This window comes from Conger conger, chromosome 9, assembly GCF_963514075.1.
Source record: "Conger conger chromosome 9, fConCon1.1, whole genome shotgun sequence".
Classification (NCBI taxonomy): Eukaryota; Metazoa; Chordata; class Actinopteri; order Anguilliformes; family Congridae; genus Conger; species Conger conger.
This window is the reverse complement of record NC_083768.1, coordinates 37,578,999-37,599,462: the sequence shown is the minus strand read 5'-3', so window position 1 is coordinate 37,599,462 and position 20,464 is coordinate 37,578,999. Positions and strand designations below refer to the sequence as shown.

Genomic DNA, 20,464 nt, shown 5'->3' with positions numbered 1-20,464 from the left:
AACAGAAATAACATGTAAACTGCCATATTAATTCCCATTTGAACGTATTAAATACTCCAGCTGAGCCTCTTTTTTTGGTAAACAAGGTGCATACTCATATAGTTTGGAGTGGAAATGACTATATTTCATATATTACAGTAATGCATTTTGCCATTTGCCACTATTGTACAGGGTAATGTACAAAGGTCTAATTTTTCACAGCCTATTTTTACACCCAGATATATACTGAAGTAATTCAGGTTAAGTACCTTGCCCTTGACTACAACAGCATCTCACCAGCCAAATTACCTGCAACCTTTAAATTGCACACCCAGTTCCCTAACCATTATACTTCACTGCTTCCCAAAAGCATTTGCATTTCATATATATTTCATCATTTGTGTTGGTGTAAATTAGTCTAAATTGCACTCACTTTCGCTTTACAGGTGAGGTGAATGAGAATGCACACATTATATAAATTTGACTTCTTAATAACAGTATAATGACATATCGTAAGCATAACTGTAACCTGTGTCCCAAACGGTGCAGGTTCAAAGGCCGGGCACTGCCTTACCCTAGAGCAAAATTCATATTTAACAGGGTGACTCGATGTCCTGTTATGTTTTCCCGAGACAGCCTCATTATTTAAGCCCATTTTCATATGCCTTGGCAATTTCACTTTGTCCTGTGTTTCAGTCATACCATATTTCAGTGGGTTTTCTGACTGTAATTGCCAATACTGTTGGTTCTCATTGCATTATGTACATGGTCCTTCTGGGAATTAATCGCAAGCCATTCTGGATTGCTGCAAACAATAAATGCTGTGAGCTTCATTAAATCAGTTGGTAGTGCCATGACAGTGTGGGTGATTGTAGTGTAAGCTGTTTGTGTTTGTATTTATTTATTTATTTCTGAAATAGGAGCGTGTAGCCACTGCTTTAAAAACCATTCACGTCAGGCTGCATAATACTGGCAATGGCAAGCACACTCAACACACACACACACACACACACACGCACACACACACACACAGACATGCACAAGCAAACACACACACACACACCTATTAATTCAACATCTTATTCATGTGTATGCTTTCTGTGAGCATGTCTGGATGAATTTCAGCCACCTCTGTTGACAAAAGAACTAATGAAGCAGGCAGTACAATGGCCAGGAGTAGCAATTCTGAAGTCAGGCCTTTAATTAATTAACATGCCCTTCTGTCTGATTTCTTTGTCCTTGTTTGATTTCATTTATTTGCTAACAAACATACGCTCTAGCTTGTTAACATTTACACTGAAAAGCAGCTATTTAGTTTAATAAATACATAGTCTAAATTCTATGCATTTTTTTCATACTTATGACTATGTTGTCCTTGCCAATCCGATACAATAGAACTACAGCCAGAACAGTCTTTGAATTCATTGATACAAAATTCCTTCGACAAAGACATCCTAAGCTTATTCATGGCAAATATCACACTGATAGAAACAGTGTTTTATCTGACACTGCAGCTTATGGAAACATGTGAACCTTTGCTTGCATTTGCATTTTGTGATTGGAAGCACGAAACTGTAAAATGGCACCGAATACTATGTGGCATACGGAGACACTCTTTTAAATCCTATGGACTGGTGCCGGGCTCGCAAGCTCAATCGAGATTACAGACAAGCTTTGCATGATCCCAGAGTGCAAATGTTGCATGCTATTGTGTAGCCCACTGCTAATACATCCAGTTAGAAACAAGCTGAAGCATTTTCCACAGGATTGTAAAATTTATTCTGAAGCTTTACATTTATTCTCGTCAAAAGTAATGCAATATTATTTATTTGAGAAAATTGAAAGCAATGTTTCACAAAATTTGAATAGTCCTTTCCATGGGTTTGTATAGGTGTTCTAAACTATATTCTCTACGAGGGCGCCACAAACTCAGATGTAAGATTATAGACTATGACTATTGATTGTGACCTGATTACTTAGCATCAGCACTGTTGGTTGCGTAAACCTGTATGCATCACCATCAAATCTAATTGCATCCTCCACCACTGCGCCCTGATTAGCATTTGGCTATTGCTTTGTTATTTAGCATCGATCATGGCATTAACTGTCCCACGTTGATGAAATCTGGGAAACGTCCTCACCACTTCAGTGGAGGTGGTCTTCACAATACAGGCTGAAGACAAAGGAATAGGGGGGCATTAACTCTAAATGGCCTGAGATAGATTAGCGCAATTCAAAGTGACACTTATTCTAAGTGGACCTGTGACGAATTGTGGCCGATGAGCTCAAAGGAGCTATTCAGACATCGGCCGACCTTAACAGAAAACACTCTGGACTGTTCCAGGGAAGATAAATTACATGTAATCTACGAGAGAGAGAGAGAGAGAGAGAGAGAGAGAGAGAGAGAGAGAGAGAGAGAGAGAGAGAGAGAGAGAGAGAGAGAGAGAGAGAGAGAGAGAGAGAGAGAGAGAGAGAGAGAGAGAGAGAGAGAGAGAGAGAGAGAGAGAGAGAGAGAGAGAGAGAGAGAGAGAGAGAGAGAGAGAGAGAGAGAGAGAGAGAGATCTTAAGTACTCTTTTAAAAAAGATGTCATTAAACGCAATCAAGACCATACACTACAAAAAAAGTGTACACTAATAGGGACAGTGATGGGTCTGGAGAGGAGCATGAGGAAGTGGTAAGAAACAAAAAGGTAACATCTGCGTTATCTGTACATGTCACTCGGTACAAGGCTGGCTGTAACCCCTGACAGCCCCGATCCGCTGTCTCAGGGGCCCTATCCACTCTGATGTTAATGGGAAACACATGAATTAATTTTACCCAGCGAATAGTTCACTTGGTGTAAATGAGCATATGCATTTGTAGCTGAGAGAAGCCAATGGAGTGAAATGCATTACCTCTGATACATAACCCAGTCGTTTGTTTTTTTTAATGTGTGTGTGTGTGTGTTCATTTTAGAAACAATATGAAAATTATTGAGTAAACCTTATTACTACATTTTGAGAATATATTAAGCTGTAAATTTAAAAGGGCTGGTCAGTACATTGTATGAATCCACTATAAAATATCTGTAATAAATTAATTAATAATTTGATTACAATATATTTGTAATGTTCTGTCTGTTTGTTTTTGTGTTTTCTTGTTGTTCATTCATCATCATTCATATCAGGTTTATTGTTTCCATTACAGCTCTTGCATTTGTGATCCCCTGTGATGTCTGTGTCTGTATGTTTCTGAGCCCGAGTCACTCCCCTGTCTGTGTGCCTCACTATTCAGGTGGTTTCGGTAATTTCCGGGTTTTTAAAATTTCTTCCAGCCTCGCATTCCTTACTTCCGGCTTCTTTCGCTAGTTAATGTTGTAAAGCACGATTCTTACTAACTACTACTCATTTTGAATTTGTACAGTACTAATCATATTAATACACTTACCGCCTGTCTAACTAATAAACTAACAGTCACTTAATTTGGGTAGTTTAGATGTAATCACATAACTAACTCACTAACGTTATCTCCTAGTTTCCATGCTGTTCTATAACTCCGCCTTCCTTTGCTATTCCTGATTACTTGCTTAGTTTCAGTGAAGTCTTCGCACCTGTTTCTTACTATCACTACGTCTCCAACTCTATGCAAATATCCACTCCCTAATCCAGAGCCGTATGTCTTACATTTGGGTCTATGTGTATCCAGTCCGTGTTTTCGTCTCCCCGTTATTGTATCATTACCCGATTATGTTTTCCACCTGTTGTCTATCTGTTTGGCCCACCTTTCTCCTGAGCCCCGCCTAGATTGTCACCTTCCCTCATGTATTTAAACCTCAGTCTCCGCAGTGTTCAGTGTCACAATGTTGATCATTATTCAGAGCCAAGTTACCTGTACGCATGTACATTGAGATTCTCTTCGACATCCCTTTGCCTGATTCCGAGTTTGCCTAGCCACTTTTGATTTGTTTGCACTTCTGTTTATTTGGTTGTGACTTTTGATTCTTCTGCCTTTTCGACTTTGATTTTTGCCTACCCCTTATGTATCTTCGCCTTCTGTTTTTCTGGATTTTTGACCCCTGCTTGGTTTTTTTCTGCATCTCGTTTTGGCTTGGTTGTCTTGTGATCTCTTGGCTTTGGACTTGAACTGTAATAAACTACGTTTTGTAATATCCCTTGGTCTGCATCTAGGTTCTCAGTATTGTACATAACAATATTAAGCTGTAAATTTACAAGACATTGACAGTGACTTTAATTATATTACAGTTACTTGCGGTGATTACTATGAGGTAAAATGTAAAAATTCATTCTCAAAAGTGTTTCATCCTTGGAAAAACTTGTAAGAATTGTACATGCCTTGGTGGAGAGCACATAAATAGTCCTCCTGTTAAGGCCCCCCTTTGTTAGGTAGACGTCGTTCATGTCCCCAGCATGGATAATGAGCTTGAAACAAAATGTTCTATTACTGTTTTATTTTGAAAAATAATGTACAGAAACTATCTCCCCCGCTTGGCAGGTATAGAGTGACAGTCTCCTCTTTGTCACATAGACATGTATGCGTGTGTGGGTGTGTGTTCATGTTTGTGCCTGAGTGAACATGTTCCACTGTGTTTTAATTCAGTTTAATTGCTAATTACATTTACTTTTGGAATTCTGTTCACCTGATCTTACCTTACACAATGTTAAATGTTAAACCAACTATGATGGAGTACATTTTACTCTGAACAAGAACATTGAACACCCGCTGGACACTATACACTCTGTTCGAGTTGAATGGACACTATGCTGTCGCAGGGGATGTAAACAACAGAATTGAAATCCATTTAGTGTGCACTAACTGTTTTACTGTTTTGTGTATTTTCTAATATGATCCAATAAAATGATCTAATGAGGAAGGCATGGGGCTCACACAGTGTGTGTGATATTGGCCTGCTTAGGCCTTTCATGGTCCTTTACCTGAACCCTCAGAGACATTAGCACTTCACATATATATATTTCTAAAGTAATTAGATGGCCGCCTGCAAAGTAAATAAGTAGCTATCGTGGCTAAATTGATTTTGGAATTGTCCCAGCTCTTACCTAGATTATTTTTACACAATCAATACCTCTGGAGACAGCTGTGGACATTACCTAGGTCCCAAAACAATACGGTTATTTAAGCCGTCAGAATAGGAGGGCGCTTATACTGTTTAATGATCAATTTAGTGTCTAAGGGTGACAAATCCTTTTTCTACAGGGGTTCCAGTACTTTGCAGTCCTATAACATGGCCTGCTCTCCGGCGTGTGGCTAATTTAAATGGGGTGCTGCAGGGGGATAGCTCGCATCAGAGCTAAACGTAAATCTTTTTGTGAAAAAAAATGTGAAATTAATCACCAAATAACCATTCCCATGTATTATTGAATGACTATAATTTAGTTTTATTGATTAATTTATAGATAAATTGATATTATTATTATTATTATTATTAATATTATTGTTATTATGGTTTTTTATGTGTGTAGTTCTATGTTTCAATTAGCAGTAGTTGCAGAACACTTTTTTTTCTGATTTCCATGTCAGCAATGAAAGTCACCACAGAAATATTTGTCTCAAAAATAAAACATAATCACTCCAAACATTTCACAAATACACAGCAAATAAAAATAGATTGAAGGTGAGTGCACCTCAGTCACACATCAATATTGCTTTCTGCCATACCACACTAAATTATTTAAAAATCTATTTTTTATAGTTTCTACTGCCTGGTTATTCACTCTCATCAAAGTACACTGCCTTTTAAGTTCTGCAAAAATAGAAATAATGAACAACAGCAATCCAGAATAATGATTTGTTTATATGGGAAATATTCATAATGTATGTGCTTGCGTGTGACTGATGAAAATAGCACTGACTTTCTGGTCAAAGTTGTACTTCAGCTGTTATAGGCCTAATGTTTTACAGTTTGATAATCTCTTCTCCTGCTACCATTTAATATGCAGCCAAACAGCTGCTATGTCTGCTGCAGAAAATGCTATATTTAACCCTTCAAGGTAGTTCTAATGTGAATGTTACCATCATCACTAGTAATTTAAAAGAATGGTGTTTTAAGATTTTTTTATTTTTTTAAAAAGGGTTAATGACGGACTAAAACCACTGATGTAAAAGACAACCATACATATTAAATTAAAATTTCAAGGATATGATATGCTGTATACAACCGCTCTATACAGAGAGACACAAGAGCAGGTTGCATTCCGCAGTTTCAAGGATTCTGTGACTGATGATATTCATACACTATTCTCTCAGACCCAACCATAGCCCTGCCTAACCTCATCTACTGCACCATAATTGCATAGATTCCAGATGCTTTCATTTCATTTAGAACATTTTAGTGATGTGTGCTCTGCCAGGCTGCATCTCCTCATTCTGTGATAATGGGAAAGGTAGGGACTATGAAACTGCCTTTTGCTTTGGTTAAGAAATGGATTGAATTCGGGGAGTACATTTATACAACGAAGAACATTTCCTTGGGTCCATTTCATTATGATGGAAGTGCATGGAAGTGCATTACCTGCTTGTGTAGATGGGTAGTAACAGAAACTATTTCCCGCAGGTACTTGTGTATATCTAAGATCCTATTTCACTTATAGCGTCTAATGCTGAATGATTTCACCCAATGTTAGCATGCTGGTGTCGTCCACTGCAGCATTCTTCCAGTCTGTAAACCAATCAGGAGCTCTCCACTTATTTGCCATACATGTCATGCATAACATAATCATACATAATCACATTCATATAGCTCATAAATGCATATAGCTAGTCAACTTAGGTACTCTCCAACCTTGCAAGGATTATTTTCTTCACCCATTTGGTGAACAAAAAGTTGGTGTGCAATAAATAGCTTGGAAGTGTAATTTTGAAATCAATTAAGCTAAATCGTGTACATACACAACATGACAACCCGTTGATGAGGGGACAGTCAAGCAAACGTTACTTTTCCCAACCATTGTATGAAATCAGACGTCAAACCAGTGAATACAACATGCCTTAGCACAGTTCCCTAAACATTATGCTACAATGGCACCCCTCAAGTCCTGTGTTATCATAATCTGTAGTATTGTAGTATCTATGATCAGTGTTGGTGTCATTAAAATATAATAATAATAATAATAATAATAATAATAATAATAACAATAATAATAAAAAATACATGGTACAGTGAAGTGTGTGTAATGGATGATTGAAAGAGAAAGATAGAGACAGAAAAAGAGAAAGTGATGAATCAATACCTTTAAATTACCTTTCTTAAAAAAAAACAACCATGTAAAATTGTATCTTCTACAGATGTATAACCAATAAGCAACTGATAGACTGCATATTAGACATAAAGCCAGATAACAGAGAAAATAATTATCAATGTCTATGAGCACTGCCATTCTATTTCTATTCTCTTCCCTTATTATGACTTGTATACACAAAGGTATAGTATAACTAAAGAGCTATATCAATAATAAAAATACATACTGTTATGATCCTGACTTCTATCTGTTAGTTTATTTGGTATTTCTGTAATTTATTATAATATTCATGTCTGGTTTTCTGGTTACATTGTCGAGGACCTGGCCCTAGGCCCCCCTGATGAGAGATTGACGGGGGATGGGTTAGAAAGGAATGCATTGTTAACCCCTCGCACACGCCATCGAGGTGGTAGTAAGAACGCCCGTAAGAAGAAAAATATGTGGTTCAGAGAATGAGCAGCCATACTTGTCAGTAGAGGAGTCTGAAGTCGGGGGACTTAGATTTATGGTTTTAAGGAGCAAGGTTAAAGTTCTGACTGAGAATACCCCAACCCTACAGGGGAGGGGCACAATGCCTGGCTAAAGAAAAACAAAAATAAGGAAAACGGAAGGGATGTCAATACCGAAAGAAGATTAAGAGGCTTTAAGGGCCTTCCTGATTATAGCACAAATAATTTTTCGGATAGATTCAAAGGACTGACTATAGAAGAGTTGGTGGATGATTTACACTCAGCTATTGGCTGGATGTCCTTTGTAGATTCCTTAAGGAGCCGCGGAGAGGGGCACCTGAAGAGTGTGTTGAGATGGTGGAGGGCACTAACTTCTGGCTTGTATGAAGTCAAGTTTGGAGAGAGTCCAAGGAGAGATTATGACAGGGAGACAAATACCAGTGATGAATAGGTTCATTAAAAATTACATAAGAGCTAGTGTTTTTCCACTCGTATATTAAGATGGTGGAAATTCCCAAACCGGAGGGGCACATGAGATAAAATATTGGGGAAATTTCTTTTGAGGTATGAGAAAATGACAATTGGAAAAACAGAAATAATTAATATGATCATTAAAAAACAAGTTACATAAGAGATAAATGTCTTCCCGCTTGAAATATTGGGGACATCTCTTATCAAAAAGGTAAACTTTTGTATGCAAAAAAGATATATAAGGAATAAGCTTTTAGACCTTAGGGTGGGATCTTAGAATTTTGCTTCAGAAGATATCTACAAGCTGTTGAAGAGAGAGCAACGCAGGACAGCTGTAGTCAAGCTGGAGTGGCGCGCTCCCTCTGCGCGCCACTCCAGGATCTGGATATGGAGAACAGAGTGATGTACGCAGTGCGGACTTAGCCCAAGAGTTGTGGCAGCGGGACTGATGTCGAAGAGGTGTTCATGCGCATCCCTCATCATACAGAAAAGCTGGTGAAAGAGTTAAAGGGCTTTTACGACATGCTTGGAGCCGTGAACTGCACCTGGAGGCCAACAGCCAGGACGCGGGGTTCCTCCACGCTACAGAACACCTTCCTGCTGGACCCACGCAAGAACCTGAAGCCTCCCCCCCCTAACCTCAGTGTCAGTGAGGAGAGGCATATGCTGCGGCTGCACTGCAAAACCCCCGACGTGTTCGAAGACATACCAGTGCACATCCCATACAACTGGCAGGAGAAGTACGAAGTGCAAAGTCACGTCTTTCGAAAGTCTGGGTCCTGATCCTGCCCCAGATTCCCAAACCAATGCAGCTGTTCAAAAAGCTCATCAACAGCAAGGAGGAGGGATCAAATCCCGCAGAAAACGAGATGGCTATATTTAGGATATGGGTGGTAATTATAATCTATATTACTTGTAGAAGTAGGAAAAGTAATACATAGAAGAAATACATTATAAGTTTCCTTTTATTTTTATGTCTTTTATTTTTTAGTAAGATACTATATACGATATAAATAAGTAGTAGACTTTAGGGGTGTTCGTACCCATTGTATTAATGGAAGTTCAGTAGCTTTTATCTCCGTGAAGGGGGAGCCATAAGATAAGGTAAAGGCCAAAGAGGAGGATGGATATTTGAGGGGTGTACCTTGATTTTTAAACATCATAGGTGGAAAGGTAAATTAGAAAGAGCTAAAGGGGTATATGTAACTTGCATGTGATTAGCAAACTGCAAAAGATGATATGTACACTGTAATCTGTATAACTCTATTCTTTTGATTGATTGTAATAAAGTATATCTTACTATAATCATATGTGATAAAGATTCGTTAGAGGAATACATTGAATACAGGACATCAAATACCAGATTTGCATCACACCCTTCACTTCGAGACTGGGCTGGAAGTTCAGTAGAACTTACCAGGGCTCCAGGACGTTCGGAGTACTTGAGTTTGTCCCCGAGACACCTCCTCGTGGGGTACTGCTCGTGGGAACGTGAGGTCTGAGCTCGGCAAGGGGTCCGTGGCTCACGACAACATTCATTAGTCTTTGCACTCATCTTCCCCTGTGATGTCTGTGTCTGAATGTTTTCTTATCCCGAGTCACTCCCCTGTCTGCATGCTTCACTATTCGGGTGGTTTCAGAATTTTCCAGTTTAACACGATTCCTTTTGTCTCGCTGGTCTTACTTCCTGCTTTCTCTCCATTTCATGTTTGTAGATAGCACAAATGTACTAATCCCAACTAATATAGAATTTGTACAGTACTAATTATATTAACACAGTAATATGTCTAACAAACTAACATTCACTAGTTTTTGGTATTTGTAATTTAATCACTTAACGAACAGACTAACTCTACCTCTACTTCAATACTGCTCTATAACTCCACCAACCTATTCTATGCCTAAATTGCTTGCCTCGATTCAGCGAAATGTTCGCACCAGCTCTCCCTTATCACTACGTTCCTTAATTCTGTCTAATCCCTAGTCCGGAGCCGTTTGTATTACGTGTGTCTTTGTGAATCCAGTTTTGTTTTCCCTCGTTATTGTATCATTACCCTTTCATGTGTCTCACCTGATGTTTATTTGTTAGACTGCCCTCGCTCCCATGCCCCGCCTAGTTTGTCTCCTGTGTATTTATACCTGTCCTTTTCAGTTGCACCTTGCTAGTTCATCATTTCCTGCATTCCAAGTCCCGAGCCCTTTATTCCTTTTCCGCAGTTCTAGCCCCCTTTATTCCCGAGCCCTTGTTTCCCAAGCCCTTGCCCTTATGGCATTGTTTCCTTGGTTTTGTTTCCTGGATTCCATTGTATGACCCCTGCCTGCTTCCCTGAACTCTTTGCTTGTTTTTGTGGATTCTGTACCTGTTCCCTGTTTTTGGATTGCCTTCCCGGTTCTGAACCATCGCCTGTTTGGATAACGCTCTGTCTGCCCCTTCATCTGCCGTTATTAAAAACCCGCCATTTTCTCTACACCCCCGTGTCTGCTTCTGGTTCCTCTGTTCCCCCTGCCGTGACCCATACCCCAAAGCCCCGATATGCATATTTTATATACAGGCATTTTGTTTTCCGATTAAAAGTCAGGTGACTGGTGCTTTAAGGAAGTTGTCATGGTGACAACAACTTGCACCTTAAATAGTATTAGTAAATATTGATTTATGATTAATGCTAGTTATAAACTCTCGCTGCCAACCCTGGAACTAAGGCTGAAGCTAACTGCTCATTCACATAAAAGAGGCAGTGTTTGAGTCAGCATTTACCGTAAGAATATACATATTGTTTTGTAGGTTTGTGAATTCATAAGCATCTTTGAAGGGAGCTGAAGAATTCAATCATTTAACTTTGTCAGATCCTTAAGCCCATGTTTCTGTGTTTTTGAGAGAGATTTTCAAAAGAAATCATCACTAAAGGCACCAATGACAGTATTTTATAAGACCGACTGATGTATGTGTATTATTCAAGATAAGCTAATAAGGTTGCTCATTCATGAACCTTTGAAACCGATGCTTATAAGAAGGAAAAAAAACTTGCTATCTATGAAGTCCATTTCACAATGTGTGCACCCATGTCAATGAGTATGGAATACTAATCCAGTCATGTTTAAAAAGAGTATGCAAAGTATAGCATGTCGTCCTTGTACCTTGGAAGTAGTTGACAGATTTGTATGGTTTTCCCTTACATTTTGCTGTGTTGTGACATTTAGGCGAGTGTATGGAAAAAGAAAAATTCCAAATCTTCAGATAAAGTGTGCAGGTCTGCATTAACTATTAATTTCAATTTAATTTCGTTCATTGAATCAAATGAACAAGAAATGCAACTTCCAATTAGCATTTTATTTTCAATGATTACAGGATCATTTATGCTTCCATAAACAGAAGCAATTTTTCTAGCCAAACTTTTTTTTTGGCAGGACCGGGAATCGAACCCCAGTCTGCAGTGTGCAGTGCTGCAACAGACTGATGCTGTGCACCGTGCGCCGTGCTTTAAAATATATATATTTCTTCTTTTTTTTACATTTCCAGAAGGCTTTCCCAGTGAAGATCTTAATACCATTCTGCACAAACATTTATTCAAACTTGAAAAAGGTCTTTTACCATCCGCCGTGCTCCATTTTCTGGTTCATTGTATCGTTTCTCGGGGTAGGCCAAATCTCGTTTGAATGCCTTTTCATTCAGATATCATTCATTGCTGCTCTCCGGCTAAGTGAACTGATTAATATGAATGAGCAGGTTCTAAAAGGGATGCGTCTGTCTCCTCTAATTGAAAGTCTTGAAGATGTGACTGGTTTATCTCTGAACAATGACTACAAGCATTCTGTGCGGTTATCCGCAGTTTTCGCTATTGCTTTAAGAGGGTGAGAAGATTAATGTTCATCACCTTTCATACTAGACATGATTTATGACTCTTTCCTGGCCTTTTCCTTCCTGTCCCAAAAACCCGGACATTTAAATTATCTGTGTAACTGTCACTAAATGATCAGTTTTATTTTTTGCAAGCATGTGTCAAGCATGTGTCAAGCATTCTTGATACCCACTTTTCCAGTTTGAGTGCCAATGAAAAGAAAAAAAAAAACCTCTACTTTAAAGCTTTCAGTTGATTATTTATTTATCAACAACCCTTTAAACACATGGATTTCATTTAATATTGGAATATATTTTTAAAGGTTATCTGTGTAGTTATACAATAAACATACATATTTCATAAAATTGCGCTTATTGATTATAAATGGGTCTTTGCTTTTCTTGGTGATATCACACTTTGGTATTACTATGACCACAACAGAGATCAACACTGATGCTCTACACTTTAAGTCATTCAGGAGTGTCTACTAAGTGATTGTAATGTAATATGTCTGTAGAAAATCACTCTAAAATATGAAATTAATGTATTTTTATACTGTTAAAAAAAAGATGCAGTCAAAACTTTCACACAATTAAAAGTAAGATATGTTCTGCATAATGTGTATATATACATAGATGTATTTGCTGTTACTGTGATCTTTTTTACCATCCATTTTGATGAGACTGAATTAGTCAGAATTCAGCTTATCTCTTTGGTTGTCTCTCATTACAAAGAACACAGTGTTGCAGTGGACCCTAACCCAAAGCCAAACCCAGGAAATAGAGATTTAGAGAATGTGGCCTTGAGTCTGTGGATAAGGGTCATCGTGCTAGAAACACCGTAGAATGACAGAATTCCTGCCCTGTGATCCAAATACACTCCTATTCTGGAGAAGCGAGGAGCGTCAATTTTCATTCTCTGTTTATTATGCCAAAAATAGTAACAAGAGGCGCAGCAAGCCAAACTCCAAGATGTCTTGCTGAATCCGAAGAGACATTCATCGCCCAATCCTTTCCGACTTATCTCTTTATATGAGACTGCTATCTCAACCCCATTATCGCCAATCCACTCAAACTCCCAGTAACAGCGCCCAGACAGACCCTCTCTGCACAGGATCTGCCGTCTGTACCCAAATCTGTCTGGGTGATCTGGATACGACTGAGCCACAGTACCCAGTGTCACCTCTCTGTTCATTTTAGACAGACGGAGCTCCTTGTGTGCAGTGTTTGGATCAAGTGAGAGCTGAAAGGAATCTGATGGAGAAGAATAAGACAAAACGTATACAAAATTATAGGGAATTTTGTCAATTCTTTTAAAAATGTATGCTCATTCAACACAACGGTGACCATCCCAAAAACTGTCTTGCAGTGAAAATTGTCTTACATTGTAAGAAGTCTGATCTGGTCCGGGGCTGAACAGCCTGCATTCCCCTCATATCTTCCGACAGGAATCGAGAGATAGAGAATGTAATAACATGGCGTTAGGCCAGTGTTCCCATCATGACAGTCACTAGTAACATAATGTTAAAGTGCAAGTGTGTATTGACTCACCTATAAATATTCTGGGCTCTGGAATCTTTGTTAAGTTGACACATTTCACTGCAAAGACAGAGAATACATTTATTGACAGATTTATTTTCATTAGCCAGTGTATCTTTTCATTAGCCAGTGTAATATAGTGTAAACATTTGAATGTTGTCACGTCTCCTAAAGACAAAATGTGACACAACATAGTAAACGGTGTACCATCTCACAGTGGTAAAGTGCACTCCAAATAGTGGAGTTTTTGCTTTTTCTCAATTTTCTATAATATGGCCAAATGCATTTCCCTTAGTCTATATAACAAAACCACAATATTTCAATAAACATTTAAATTGATTCAGTTGTGTCCTTTATTTGAATAAAATTGTTTTATAGCATACGATTCATAATCTTCATTATAGGTCGCAATGGGTGCATACATTGATGCTGTAATGCTGGACAAGCCTGATGTTGCTAGTAGGAGGTTAAAAGAACTCTCGTGTTAAACCTCCCACCTAAAGCTCCTGCCTACATTTTGTCCCAAATTGACACCTCCACCACTATTGTCCAGGCCCTAATCACTCAGACGCCTCCACAGCAGTGGCTGATGGTCCAGGTTTTACACCTAGGTCACTTCTCGGTGAGAGACTGTGACAATCTCTCACCAAACTTTGAGGGCTGGTTTCTCAAAACCACTTTGTCGGACACACATTATTTAACAAGCCATACCTCCAAAATAAATCAGTAAATCTGATTGTGTAGCTCCGATTGTATTGTTTCACATGAAATGAAACATTTTGGTCACAAACAATCAGAATTGGAATTAAATTAATTAAGTTAAATAATGTTGAATTTCAATCAAACTTGTGCTTTCTGCTTTTTGGTATCTCTTTTATAGTGTGGATAACCTGCATAGAGAGGTATTTGGCAGGGCTGCTGAACCCTGTTCCTGGAGATTGAACATCTTGAAGGTTTTTATTTTAACATTAATTTGGCAGACCTGATTCCACTAAGAAGATCTGTATCTGTTGAATGAAGTGTGCTTTGTTAGGGCTGAAGTGAAAAACTGCAGGACAGTAGATCTCCAGAAATAGAGTTGGGCAATCCTGTATTAGGCAAAATTTCCATGTAAAAGAATAGAAATGGATTTAAAACTGTACACTGTACTGACGCTAATATTATGCTTGAAGATGGACTATATCGGAACACTATGCATGCATTACAGTTGTCAATACTGTATTTGACAGCCTCTTCTCCCCCAAACTTTTATATGTTAGCTATTTCCATAGACGTCCTTAATAAATTCAATAACGGAAGCTGAATGCCCCATTTGTATTGTGCGCAGATTGATTGCAGTCGCTGCCAATGTTTGATGAGATGTTCATGTAGTGAAACCATACAAAATGATGTGTTCCATTAACCTGATTTAGAGATCTGGACCATTTCCCTTTTGCAGAGGTCCTGGAGTTGCTCTTTCAGATCAGAAACAGTTCTCCTCACACATCCAAAAGAAGTGTCTGGGTCAATTGTGATTCTTGGTGAGTCTCCACATCCTGGAGGGATAATGAGAGCCTGACAGCACTACAGACAGGTAGACAAAAAGACAGTTTCTGGTGAGACACAGTGGGCTATACTTTCTCCTAGATGTGAAAAGCAGCCCCATTAAAGAGCTCTGTGTGAGACACACCCCCTTCCATAGCACACATTGTCAGTGATGTTACCTGGAGGAAATCAATGTGATCCTCTGTGTGTGTAAGCCGCTCCAACTCTGCGTCTCTTCTCCTCAGTTCAGCAATCTCCTGCTCCAGTCCTTCCAGGAGTCCTTCAGCTTGACTCACAACAGCTTTCTCCTGTTCTCTGATCAGTTCTTTCACCTCAGTGTGTCTTCTCTCGATGAAGCTGATCAGCTCAGTAAAGATATCTTGACTTTCCTCCAGTGCTGCCTGGGCAGCATGCTGTTAGGAGACACATAGAGAGGACTGTATATTTCAACTAGGCCTTATGTCTTAGTGAGACCCAACACCGGGCTTCTCACTGGATGATGAGAGGGGAGCCCTGACTAAACCTTGAAATGATGCTTCCAGCAGCTAGTCGCCATCTTCTCCACTGGCAAGCACCCACCTTAAATGAGCCCATAGCCTGCCTTAGATCCTGCAGCTGCTTTTCTCTCTCCTGAATTCTCTGCTGGGATGTCCACTGTATTGCCTGCAACTGCTTCTGTGGAGATGGAAAAAAAAAAAAAAAAAGAATATGTGTACATATACTCAGTGAGCAATTTATTAGGTAGACCTTTATACCTGATTGCAGATTATAGCAAGAACAAGCAGTGGCAGCCATTTTGATTCCCATTTAGGAATTGAATAGGGAGGGGGAGATGTATGAAGAGGGTGTCACATGGATTTGGTTAATTTGAACAATTTATCATTTTTCCTATTGCTGTATAAGTGGCTGTTAGCTGTGAGATTCATGTCCTGTGATTTTTTGTGACATAATTACATTACATTATTGGCATTTGGCAGACGCTCTTATCCAGAGTGACGTACAGTTGATTAGACTAAGCAGGAGACAATCCTCCCCTGGATGCAGGGTTGCTCAGGGCCCTGCTCGAGGGCCCAACGGCTGTGTGGATCTCATTGTGGAACCTTGCCAGTCCCAGTCATATACCTTAACCACTATGCTACAGGCCGCCTTACATTAAAGTTAAAGTTTGTTAAGTTTCCACAAGAGTAGCTGTCATTTTTTCCTTTCCTCAAGAGTAGCTATCATTTCAAAAGTTTGCAAAGTATGTATCATTTGAATTATCAGGAAATATTTCCAAAAGTCTCAACCCTTACCTCTTTCTCAGTCCGTTCTGCTGCGGCTGAGACTGTCTCATGGCCTCTGTGTTTATCCATTACACACAGATAACAGATACACTGTTGATCAGTACGGCAGTAGACCTCCAATAGTTTGGTGTGATGACAGCAGATCATCCCCTTTAGTTTTCCTGTGGCTTCAGTCAGTTTGTGATGCTTCCCTTTGTTCAGTTTTTCATGAAGAATTAAATCAGTTTCGCAGTAAGAGGACAGACACTCCAAACAAGACTTTACGGCTTTGAGTTTTTTCCCAGTGCAGACATCACACGCAACGTCTCCAGGTCCAGCGTAACATTGAGCAGGAGGAGGGGCAGCTTGGAGTCCTGTCTCCCTTAGTTTCTCCACAACTTCAGCCAGCATTGTGTTTCTGCCCAGAACAGGCCTCGGGGTGAAGGTCTGTCTGCACTGGGGACAGCTATAAACATCAATATGATCATCCTGATCCCAGTAGCCATTAATACAGGCCATACAGTAACTGTGTCCACAGAGAATAGTCACTGGTTCCTTCAACAAATCCAGACAGATTGGACAGCTTAAATGATCTTGATCCAGTAAACCAGCTGTAGCCATCTTTCTGCTCACATACACACAGAGGCAGACAGACAGACACAAGAACAGTGATTGTGACTCTATAATGTAAGGCACTGCACAACTGTGAGCCACACACCTCACTGAACACACAGATGTAACATTGCCAGAGCCATATGGAGCCAAAATGGTGCCTCTTGACATTGAGGAGTGTGAATAGCAGGCAGTGTCATATCATGTTAAACAATTATTTACCACTGTAACATCTGTAACAAATGTATTGGTAATAAATATGCCATTTGGAAACGGTTGGTTGAATACATTCATCCATGCCTTAATTATATAGGTTACTTAAATAACTTTAGTTGCCCTGCTTGTTAACAGTCAAGCTGGTTTTATGTAGGCTACAAGCAGTGGCATAATTTTTAAAAGAGCAGCTAGGAAATGTTCATTTCTGGTGAATTTTAAGGGGAACATATGACTGATTACTGATCATTAATTCTGGGCGTTATATATAGCAGACAATACTCACTGAAGTGGCGGAGTAGTCACGCAAATAAATCCGTTTTTTAAATACCTAGAATAAAACAGTCAGATCTCATGCGCGTAATTATACTGTTCACAGGGGACGTCAAAAACCATCTCTAGAACTGACAAGGATGAGAAAGTAATACTCTGCATTAAACATTGTTTAATAAATTGCATTAATTTTAACCTGCACCCATAGCAGTTTACAGTCCTAACAGATATAGGCTAGACAACGTATGATAGCTAGCAGTAGCTACCACGTAGTCAGTCGCGTATAAATGAGTGCCGTCAACAAGGCTACATACACGGTCGTACATCTCTTAGATAATGTACGAACTACACTTGCATGCAAAACACGAAAATCGCCAGCCTCGTCGTTTCGCCTTTCTGGGACCAAGAACAGTCATTATTTGTGAGAGAGAAAAGTATTTCCTGGTTCTGAGCTGGATGGCTGAAGGCCAGAATGCTCATGTAATAACAGGCTCACTCTGTTTTAAAGGAGCAGTTCACATACAAAATTAAATGAAAGTATGTTTCCACTAAACCAGAGTGCTATCTATCACATCCGTGTGATGTGAGGAATTTTCTAGATTTGATACAATGTACCAATCAATGAAAAACTCAACAGCAACTGTTACGATAGAATATAATAAAAAACACGGACACGATGTTGCTGCGATCAAGTCAAATGTTATAATGACTGAACGCAAGCAGCACGTTGTTTCCTTACAGGTTTGAACGAGGCATTAGCGATCGACAACAGATAGATAGATTACACACTGATAACTAACTTGACAAAATAAGGAAACAGCAAAACTTCAAGTGCATTTCCCCAAAACGTTATAGAATGCAAATTCGAATTAGACTGTGCATTGTAAACACATAGGCTGTATCTTTTCAACCTCCATCTTTTTAACCTTTTTTACCCGGCAAGCGAAGGCCAGAGGAATGGATTATAATAACCTGATCTGCAGACCAGAATGCATTTTTTTAACCCAATACTTTTCACAAAGCAATGAAATTCAATGAAATACCGCTTTTTAGCTCAGTAATTTTAACTTATATTTTACCATTCAGTGCATTCAGATTTACATCATTTTACATCACTCTTTCCGAATATAATGCTGCAGTTACTAGCGAATATCAACAGAGCTCATACACATGGACATTGTAATCAAGAACTTATTCTACTGCATGGACACAGTCGGCAAATTCCAGCAGTAGAATAAATAGTTATTGACTAAAATGTACATTTGTGACCTCGCAAGGAGCTGTGAAATATATTTTTTTGGTGAATTGCCCCTTTAAATAAAGCACTACTGTAATTCAATTAACTCTTCCCTGCATGCACACTACGTTCATAATCTAATAAATACACACATTATCACTCTAGTTCTCTAGAAATATGATAGTCTAGTTTTATTGTATTATTGTATGGTATTTTGATTTACTTCTACAAGCACAGTTTTGAATTATAAGCATTTCCTTAGGTTTTTACGTAATATTCGGTCCTGCCTGTTAAATAATGTCCGAACCTCAATTGCATGCAAAACAATCGCCAGCATCGTCGTTTTGCCGTTCTGGGACCAATATACATTAACAATATTTTGGTAAAGCAAACGCGCTATTCCAATTAATCCAGAAAATCTCATAAAAATCCGTTGTTAGTTTGAGTGAAAATGTTAGCATTTTCGTAAGAGTTTTCTTTGCATTCTTCTAAAACTTTTATAAGCGTTTTACAGTTTCTATGCCATATGGCGCTTCATATGTCAGTTATCAGGGGAAAATATGACCGATCACTGGGATTACTGATCATTAATACTGGGTGTTATATATACCATATATATTTCCGGAGCAGAGAGTGGAGGAGGGTGGTAGTGGAGTGTGCACTAATTGGACGCACTCGTTGTCATTACAGGCTATTTCTGACCACTTTCAAGATGGCAGTTAGCTCAGCTAACATTAGCTATTGATAGCTAACTATCTTTTTAGTTGCTAGTAGCTAGCGTTACAACTGTAAAAAGCTATAATTAAGCTAGTCAACTTAAATAAAAATATTTTCTTGCACAAACTAATGTGTTACTTCCCTATCTATCTATCTATCTATCTATCTATCTATCTATCTATCTATCTATCTATCTATCTATCCATCCATCCATCCATCCATCCATCCATTCATCCTTCCTTCCTTCAGGCTTTTGTTGCCCTGCTACGCTAGGATCTGATTTCACTAAATATCTAAGGAACATTATGTCTGATCCTGGATAAATGGGTAACATGCTTTACACCACAAATAACTGCATCTCTGGTTAGCCTGTAGCTATTCTAGCCATCAAATGTCTATTGGGACAGCTAACTAGCTCTACGTTTCTATGCTTAGCTAGCTAGTCTATATTGGCTTGGTGGTAAAGTAACATGAAAATTACTAGCTTATTGCGTTAGCTAGCTATCTATGTAACGTTAAATAGGACAATTTAGCTATAATGACAACAGTGATTTTTTTTGTTCTTCTTCAGAGTATTAATTACTAGAAAGTAACAAGCCTCATAATTGGTACATGTTAAGGACATAAAGCAACACAATACTTACAGTAGTGTGCAGTGATGATTAAACACCATCACGTTTGTCTAAAAGGGGTCTTAATATATAACTTCTTTAACAACTTTTGGTGAAAATGTATTGAACAATACTATTGTAGGCAATGAGAACAAAAAAATAATTTCCACAATTACATTGGGGTAATAGTACGACTAATAAACAGAAACAGTGAAAACATTTTTTTTGTTGAAAAAAACCTTTCTTTTTCTTTTTTCTTATTTTAAACTTTTGCATAGCATGAATGCATTTTTGAATGATTGTTGATGCTTAACAATTTGAGCACTGCCGCCTCACAGCAAGGAGGTCCTGGGTTCGAATCCCCGTCGGCCGGGGCCTCTCTGTGTGGAGCATGTTCTCCCCGTGTCTGCGTGGGTTTCCTCCGGGTACTCCGGTTTCCTCCCACAGTCCCACTGGTCACTTGATGAAAATAATCATCTGGTGACATA

At 38.9% G+C, this 20,464-nt stretch overlaps 1 pseudogene; it reads right to left on the bottom strand.

Annotated features, from left to right (window-relative positions):
- Nucleotides 1-12,235: 12,235 nt before the first annotated feature.
- LOC133137900 (tripartite motif-containing protein 16-like) lies at nucleotides 12,236-18,100 on the bottom strand (annotated as a pseudogene).
- Between the last annotated feature and the right edge of the window lie 2,364 nt (nucleotides 18,101-20,464).